The sequence below is a fragment of the Macrobrachium nipponense genome, chromosome 46, assembly GCF_015104395.2.
Source record: "Macrobrachium nipponense isolate FS-2020 chromosome 46, ASM1510439v2, whole genome shotgun sequence".
In the NCBI taxonomy this organism is placed as follows: domain Eukaryota; kingdom Metazoa; phylum Arthropoda; class Malacostraca; order Decapoda; family Palaemonidae; genus Macrobrachium; species Macrobrachium nipponense.
The window spans coordinates 43394790-43404789 of NC_061106.1; the positions used below are offsets into that span (position 1 = coordinate 43394790).

The 10000-nt window shown below is 40.1% G+C and overlaps 1 protein-coding gene across 3 annotated transcripts in view; it reads right to left on the reverse strand.

Annotated features, from left to right (window-relative positions):
* Positions 1–10000, reverse strand: part of LOC135214988 (uncharacterized) — a 79064-nt gene that overhangs the window by 39505 nt on the left and 29559 nt on the right. The window lies entirely within an intron of this gene.

Here is a 10000-nt window from a genome sequence, read left to right on the forward strand (position 1 = left end):
GTATGTACCACCTTTCCTGAGGAATGCTTTTGAAAGACGTATCCCTCAGGAGACGTGGAACATAGATCCTAGCCATGTGAACTCTCGAGAGAGACTGAGGAGTGTCTCCAGCCCTGTGATTGGCTTACCAACAGCCAATCTGGAGCGTCGTGAGGGACGGGCCAAATGCTCGGTTGATGTGAATCTACTGTAGCAATAATAACAACAATGATCCTGGAACTGTGGAAACACGAATAACTTAAGAATTCGATAAGTTTGAAGGAATTCAAGAGATGTTTTCGATTCATGCAAAACCCGTTAGGTGAAACTGAGATGTAACTTGTATGATTCGTGTACAGTCACTTCGTAAATGTTTATTTAACTATAAAAGAACTTGTCGAAGTATGTAAGCCGGTTATGTAAATGTTTTTGGAAACATTTCTTCGATACTCGTGCAAGATAAACGTGGAAAGTTTCTTTTGGAATTCAAGGTTTGAACTAGCTAGATCTAGTGAAATCAATATGAAATATTTCCTCTCATTAAACAAAACACAAGATAAATGGAGGTTACCATAGTAAATCTATTTCGCTCGGTGCAACTTTTCATTAATGATAACTTCGTTGAAATCGTATAAACAAAAACCTGAAAAAAATATATATTCTATAAGAAACTCGTAACCTACTGCACTAAAAAAACATTCCAACACTTTGTTACATGTTCGTTTAATGAGAAGTTATGCAATATAATGCAACAAAGCTGAAATTACAACATGAAATGATCTGATTTTTTCTGAGCTCTAAAATTTGACAAGGATACCCAGAATTGACTGTGGCATCCCGAAATCTAGCCAGGGTACCTACAGTAATCTAACCAGGGCTATCCCTAAATTCGAATACTAAGCGGCCCCCCTCCCCCCCAAAAAAAAAAAAAAAAAAATAGACATCTCCCCATTTGATAGTTTTTTTTTATAATATTTAAGATATATCCCACAACAATCTAAGGGGAATTTCTCTCAACCTACGTATGGTTTTTTGTTTATTAACAAAAGAACAGGTTTTTTTTTTTCTAGGAAAATAAAACTAACATAACAGAAAATATGCACTTCTCACCACTTCTTCAAAGAATGAATCACCGCTACAAGTGCTCTCACTCACCCATGACTGATTCATGCAGTGAAATTATCCATGCAGATGAGTGGATAATGGACATTTTCGAATCCTGGTGAAGGTAAATGTGCAATTAATTTCCAGTGAACTGGATATTAACGTTTTAATTGTGGCCTAATATTTGAAGTGAAATAGATAATTTACAATAACAGACTGGAATGGAATATAGAATTTGAGGCCAAAGACCAAGCACTGGGACCTATGTGGTTATTCAGCGCTGGAAGGGAATTCTGAGAAGTTTGAAAGGCGTAACAGGAGGAAAACCTCAAAGCAGTTGCACTATGAAACAACTGTTGGAGAGGGCGGATAGCAAGATGGAAGAAAGAGAGTATGAACGGAAATGCAGTAAAAGGAATGAAAGGGGTTGCAGCTAGGGGCCGACGAAGGGATGCTGCAAAGAATCATAAGTAATGCCTACAGTGCACCGCGTGAGGTGCACAGACGGCACTTAACTACCATTCCCCCCTTCCCCAAAAAAAAAAAAAAAAAAAAAAAAAAAAAAAAAAAAAAAAAAGCTTAACCACGAAAAGGACTGTGGCGAAACACTTATTCACAGCAACACATTATAATGAGGAGTTAAGAAACGAATTGTTGACGCTGTAATATTTTTAAAATTCTCTTTAATCCTCAGACATAAACAGAGCCAAGCTAAGCAAACAGCAGCTACGTCATTTTCGGGTGGGGAGAGAGAGAGAGAGAGAGAGAGAGAGAGAGAGAGAGAGAGAGAGAGATGCGCTTCGTCTGAAATGTAGACAAAATTCTGTATTTAAACCGTACACATAATGTGCTTATTTATACTCTCTCTCTCTCTCTCTCTCTCTCTCTCTCTCTCTCTCTCTCTCTCTCATTAAGGGGCACCGTTACTTAAGTGGGCTATAAACCGCGAAAGTAAAGGGCGAGGCGGTTCGAAGAGACACTCACGATCTTCTGTCTGTTTGTCTGTCTGCGAGGTGACCGTCGTCCATTCTACACGATTTTCGCCAGATCCGTCGCCTGTCTATTTCCAAGTCGTTTGCCTGTCTATCAACAAATCTACCCCCAAGTCTGTACCGTCTATCCGTCAGCTGATTGCTATTCCTCGACTGGATTCTTCGGTCCGTATCTGTCTTTGGCGAGAAGCCAAAGTTGAAGTATATAGACGATCTCGACCAGGTACGGACATGGCTTTACATGGAAAGATAGAAGGTGCCCTTTCTTCCTTTTTTTAAACAGGAAATTCACCTTAATAAGTAACTCGTAAAAGACGAGTCTTTTAAGTCCCTCAATGCCCGTTTAATATAACTTGAATCGCGAACAGGTGCGAAAATATACCAATTAAAAGTTAGGACGTAAAAGAAAAAAAAAAGTTGGGTGTGAGGCTACTCGCCAAAGTGGGGCGCTCGTGCGTTCATCAACCAGTGTTGATTTTGTAAACAATCCCGAGAGAGAGAGAGAGAGAGAGAGAGAGAGAGAGAGAGAGAGAGAGAGAGAGAGAGAGAGAGTTCTACCTATCCTTATATAAGCAGTGCGTGGATCGAAGGATACGATGAAAAATGAGCTTAAAAATACAGCGAAAGGATTTCAGTTTCCGACCATAGTATTGGGCGTCACTTAAACGCACAACGCGCATGCGTATAATCAAAGAAGCAAACACTAATATACGTAATACGTACATGCGCCTACCTACCTACACAAATCACACCAACATCGTAAATATACGTAATACGTACATGTGCCTACCTAACTACACAAATCACACTAACCCCGTAAACAAGTAGGGTGTAAAAGGAATACATAATGGGTTAATGCCTTACAAAGTGTTTTCTAATTTCTTTACTCAGGATGAGAACGGGCTTCTACATTATTCATTTATTCATAATGGAATTCCCAAGGAGAGCAATATAACGGTAGGCGACATATATCGATATTGTATACCATAACCGTTATTGGTAGAAGCCTTTAAATAAGTGGCTCTACCAAGAAGATGGTTTGTACGCCTCTGTGCTAAAGGGTTATTGGGATCGCAGAGAAGTTTGCCTGATGGACAAGAATAAGGGCCTCAGTGGCGTGATCGGTATGGTCTTGACCTGCCACCTCGGTGGATGCGAGTTCGATTCTCGGGCATTCCACTGACGGGTTGGAGATGTGTATTTCTGGTGATAGAAGTTCACTCTCGTCGTGGGTCGGAAGTCACGTATAAAGCCTTTGGTCCCGTTGCGGAATAACCACTGGTTGCATGCAACGTAAAAACACCCTACAAACAAACAAACAAAAAAACAATAAGAAAAGAAGTAAAGTATGAGACATTAATAGGGACCAGGAAACTAAAACCTATACAGTGTGTTTTTCTGACGAGCTCTCTGTCATATCGATTCTTCTTCTTGCATGAATGACGTTGGAAACCTGTGTTGCCTCACTCTTCACACCCAAATACCCAGCATAAACGACTTCCTTGGTTTTCCTATAGTTAATCAGCTGCGAGAATTTTAAGACACTCGTCCTGATAAACCTGTTGGCTGCCTTCAAGGCCAGGTCTCAATCAGACCGGGATATCCTGTCCACGGGATTCTGCTTCGACACCTTATTTCTGGGTTAAGGTTTTGCAACCAATGCGGGTTTAGATCACTTAAGATTTAACTAGACGATGAAAGGGTTAAATGTGTATTGTATATCTACATTTCGTGAGTTCATATTTTGCAAAATTCCTGCCGTGTGTGTGAGGGATGAGACCCATATGGCAGAAGTTATAACAGATTCACATCAAACGTGCATCTGATGTCTAGACTCGTCCCTTACGACGCTCATGATTGGCTGTTGATATGCCAATCACAGGGCTGGAAACTCTCCTCACTCCATCGAGAGTGTTCACATAGGCAGGATGTATGTTCCACCTGTCCTGAGGGATACTTTTGAAAGACGTACCCCTCGAGAGAGGTGGAACACACATCCTGCCCACGTGAACTCTCGAGAGAGACTGAGGAGAATTTCCAGCCCTGTGACTGGCTTATCAACAGCAATCAGGAAGAAAAACAACCTCCGCTTACGTGGAAACAAGCAGGGAACTCCAGTATTTACACCCATCACCAATGCATGCAAACGAAAATTGTAAATTGCACTGAGGTTGCAAACCTGTTCTCTCTTTCAAGCGGCGTCTCTACTCGATGACCATTCAACAAACTTTCTTGCAGGTGGAAGAAGGTCAGGTGAAGTTCTGTGTCAGGTGACATATAAGGTCAAGTGACGTCACCAATATTTTTTAAAAGTTATCTATTATTATTATTTTTTTGGCTGTTTATTATTTTTACATCAATTTTCATTTCTACATCTTGAAGAATGCAAGGTTACGTCAAAGTGATCTTGACTAACATGTACCATCACATTTGACTGCAACATCAGGTCATTAGAAAATAATCTTACCAATCCACTCTTTCACTAACTGAACCATATTAGTCATTCTTCCTTTTGGGTATGAAAGAGATTATTCATTCGCTTCTTATCTAGTTAACATTCCAACCGAAGAGTCTCGTGGTACCCAAAATCAACGAGTGGACGGGGGTTAATTTAACGAAATTACGAAATTAAAACTCGGACGGGGTTAATTTAACGAAATTACGAAATAACACTATTCCTTTTCAAATCCTCTGAACAAAAATCCCATCCGTGTGCTCTAATGCGTCAAATAACGTCCTTTTAACACAATACCACGCAAGCAAAACAATAATATACTAATGATAATTAAATTACCGCACGTACCGACGTACTGGCTAGAGACAATGAAGACGCTCGGTACGTCATCATGTAAATAACGGGCCAGCAACTGACCGTTTAAGAAGTTCAACAATGCAGAGGCCATTATATCACTTTCTCCAGATAACGAGACGAGAACCTTCACGTATATATTGTCGCGATGTGAAAGGAACAACCTCCTTGGGTCGTGCATGAAAGCATTCGTTAACAATGATTGAATGGTGAGTAGTATGCTTGCTGTATGTGACATACATGTGGTATGTATGTAATCTGATATATATATATATATATATATATATAATATATATATATATATATATATATATATATATATATATATAAGTCCCACTAAAGCACTCTGGTTGAAAGATAAGGGAAAATACAGGGTGTCCAAAAAGTCCCAGTACCATTACAAGCCATAAATACTTGTAATGGTACTAGGACTTTAGACTTAAGGACACCTGTAGTAGAGTCCTTAGCCTTTAAAACCAGAGTTTTAGTTTTAATGGGCCTTTTATACTCGATTTTATATATATATATATATATATATATATATATATATATATATATATATATATATATATATATATATTGCTCATCCTTCCAAACAATTATGAACTTAGATAAGCGAGATAAAAGACTTTGATTACAATAATTACACAAAAGCAACAGCAAGCAAACGCTTGCTCACTTTGCATCTCCCCCCACATAAAAAATATAATAAACAAACTCACTAAAACAGTTTTGTTTGGCTACTCATAAACATCTTCACCACCACATCATTATGACTCCCTCTGACGAGAGAGAGAGAGAGAGAGAGAGAGAGAGAGAGAGAGAGAGAGAGAGAGAGAGAGGTTCTCCTTGAACTAAATTATAAAAAGCACTGGTGACGTTTTGCCGACTTTCTGCACAAGGAGAAAAGTTGCGCTTAACAGATGTCATCTTCTTCTCCTTCTTCTTCTTCAAGTACAAAAATGTCGCCTTAGATTAAAAAAAAAAAAAGTCGCCAAATTACTGCTGGCTTTACTTGCATTAAATTGCTTTTAATAGCAACGCTGCAATGTGGCCGTAGCTTCCTGCTGTATACGCATTCCAAACATTTTAATATATGTATATACATCCACATAAACACACATGCACATACAAACCATTCATACACACAATATGTATATATATATATATATATATATATATATATATATATATATATATATATATATTATATATATATATATAAAATATACAGTCAGTACCTAATTAAAAACGAAATGACCACAGACACTGAAGCAATTAAATATCCCTGAGCCAGGTAATCAGCTCCCCCTCTAACCCTCCCACCCCCATAAATCATTCATTTTAATGGATGCGAGTTAATGCCTTTCATAAACAAAATGGAACGAAGGGATAACCGCCTCCACGCCCACAATCTAATCACTTAGAGACGACCTGCGGCCGTTATCACGCCCCTCCCCCTCCTCCCCATCCTTATTCTACCCACCTGGGCCAGGTATACCCCTGGTACCCCCATGCAACCCACCGCCCCGCTGCGTATATAAACAGCGCGGCTTTACCCCATATAAAATGCAGCGAGTTCCGAGTCGATATCCTCCTACCTGGATGACCTTTCTCTACTATGCCCTCGATAGGACGAGGATTTATTCCATTATCATCACCGATATCATCGTCCTCCTCGTCATCATTGATAGGACGAGGAAATTAATCCACTATCATCATTATCGATAGGACGAGGACTTCATCCACTATCATCATCATCGTCTTCATCATCAGTAGGACGAGGGCTTCGATAGGACGAGGATCTAATCCACTATCATCATCATCATCGTCCTCCTTGTCATCATCAATAGGATTTGGATTTAATCCACTATCATCATCGACGTCGTCATCATCATCAATAGTACGAGGACTTCGTCCACTATCATCATCATCGTCCTCATCATCAATAGTACGAGGATTTAATCCACTATCATCATCATCGTCCTCATCATCATCAATAGGACGGGGGTTGAATCCACTATCATCGTCATCGTCTTCATAATCAACAGGACGAGGACTACATCCACTATCATCACCATCGCTATCATCATCACCACTATCATCATCAATTTGGCATAGATATTTGAGTAATTCGCGTAGAAAGCCATCTAATGAATTAATCAAGGGGCCAATATTAAATTCACAATAACATCACAACATCACACAAAAATTTTGTGATGTTATTGCGATATTTTGCTATTTATTTACGCTGGACGAAATGCTCAAGAAATATTCCTAGAAGAAAAATGAAATCAGTGAAACGGATCTCAGACCACAGGTAAAATATGCTTGCACGCATCAACTCCACAAAAAAAATCAGCCAAATCACCTCTGCTACTGTACAGGAAGATCTTTCCAATGATAAGCAATTATCAAATGGCGAGATATATGTCAAGCTTCATAATATAACAACAGAGAGACATCTGATAGCCAATTCATGACAGCTTTCCCACAGACCACCACCAAAACTCTTCAGCTCCTCTGTGACAAACGATGGCAAGCTGTTGAGGGACAAGGCGATGTTATAAAGACGATCTTGATTGGTTAAAGTGACGGTGACGTCATACCACCCCAATTCCCTCAGCTGACTGTAGGTTGACTTTTTTATGTCAAAAGCAGCAGCTAGCTGCTGTATTTGCCATGACAACGAGTTCATAAATGTGCACCAAAGTATCGAACAACTTTCGACAGAGCAAATTCCAGAAATGCATTCAGCAGAAGAAAACGAGGAGAAGGCATAGTAAGCGAAACCCTTTCAGAAACCGGATCAGAACACGACAATGGTCAAAGTCCTACGAAATGCCCACAATGGGCGACAATTGCTTAATGACGGCGCGGAGAAAACCACACATCTTTCTCCGACGACGGGATCCTCTCTCCTTTTAGGAGTTGGGTCCCTTCCTTCTCTGCTCTGGTTCAATTCAAGGGTGTCGTCCTTTCCCGGGCTCACTCTTTAAAAAAAAAAAAAACAAAAAAAAAAAAAAAACCTTCGCTTTCACACAGAGCTCGGATTTGCCACCTGCTTCTTTGCTCCTCTCGAATGCCATTGCAGTTAATAGCAGGCTTTGCAGCTTACTTGTTTATCTTCCAGAGATCTTTTCACCACTTGGAACTGTCCAACTCCTTTAGTTTTATTTCTTTTCGCCAATTGACCATTCAGATACCTACATACACTGCAATGTGGTACTATACTCGTCATATACAAGGTTATATAAGCTAATGCTTCAAGTGGAATAAGATTATTTTTATATTTGGAATAATGTCTTTCAAACGACCAGGCCAGGAATCAGCTAGAAAAAATATTTAGGCCCTTTTTGAATGAATCGTTTCAGCAAACCTTTAGCAGTTGGCGTTAGTACTACCGCAGATTCACATCAACCGTGCATCTGATGTCTAGGCCCGTCCCTTACGACGCTCCTGATTGGGTGTTGATAAGCTTATCACAGGTTTGGAAACTCTCCTTAGTCCTTACGACGCTCCTGATTGGCTGTTGATAAGTCTATCACAGGGCTGGAAACTCAAGTCTCTCTCCAGAGTTCAGACTGAGGAGAGTTTCCAGCCCTGTGACTGGCATATCAACAGCCAATCAGGAGCGTCGTAAGGGACTGACTGGCCTAGACACCAGATGCATGATTGATGTGAATCTACTATAGGTATTGCTGCTGCTTAGCAGTTGGCGTTAGTACTAGGTACTGCTACTGCTACTACTGCCGATGCTGACAGTTTCCTTCTTACGCGTTTACTGAAGAAATTACTGATATAAAACATACAAAGGACGACGTATATATCTAACACCATCTGATCATATTCCTCACTGTCAACACCAGCCAGTCTACCTACCAACACCACCGCCCTTGCTCCATCCGTCCTTGAGATTCGAGGGAAACAAAAAGTCCGTAAAAGTCATTGTCGTCTTCTATCGGTAAGACGAGCCATTCTTTTCAGATGGACTTACTACGTGCCAACAACGTACATACATGAAAAGGGTTCCAGCAGCAGTTACCGGTAGTACTATTATACACAAATTGCAAGCCAAGATATTTAAAGCATTGCATATTACAGAAGTTGACTCAGCACCGGTGCATGAATAGCCCACAGATGCGAGCAGCAATTGAATCCTGTGACACGACAAAGTGTTGCTTTCAACTTGGGGGAAAAAAGAAAAAGTAAACAAACACTCACACAGACACAAACACACACATACACTGATGACCCAGCAGCCCGCCTACACTCATAAGGTCGGCGACGGCGTTAGACATGAGGCAGAAGGTATAATGATGAGGGGAGAGAGAGAGAGAGAGAGAGAGGGGGGAGGGGGAGGGGGGGAAGGGGGGAGGGGGAGGGGGGGAGGGGGAGGGGGTGGTGGGGTGGGGAGACGAGAGAGCTTTAGTTGGTTTTGCTGTCAGGGATAAATAAACAGCTTGCTAACAAATACTTCATTATGAGTGTGTCTTAAAGTCTAAAGCCTTGTGAGTGTCTGTGTCTCTCTCCTCTACTCTCTCTCTACTCTCTCTCTCCTCTCTCTCTCTTTTTTTTTTTTTCTCATGCATTTCTTTGTGGCATTATTTTCGAAAATGGACACGGAAAATTAAACAACGTCAATATTGGCTAAACCTATCGTCTTACTTTATAAATATGCATACATTAGAATCTACATTACTCTTCATCTATTTACTATTCTAGTCTCGTGTCTGCCACATTCTTAGGCGCTATGCAATCTTTCTTACCTTCAACGCAAGATACAGCGATTCAGTTTACAAAAAATGTATATGCATAATGAGCTTTCCTTTACAACGTAATCATAGTAATGACGTGACTCTAAGTAATAAACTATTTAATTTTCAAGGAACTTTACTTTTTTCAAGTCATTTGACTTGCTTTGTCGTACTTATGATTAGCATCTAATTCAGTGACACAGATGTTCGTTGCATCCAAATCACTAAAAATAATAAACGAAAATAACCTTACGTTTTTTTATCTTCATATAGAGACGTACACGCCCAATCTGTACTCTTCGTCAATTATGTATTTTAGCCAACAAGGTCTAGGTATACCTAGACCGTGTTAGCCAATA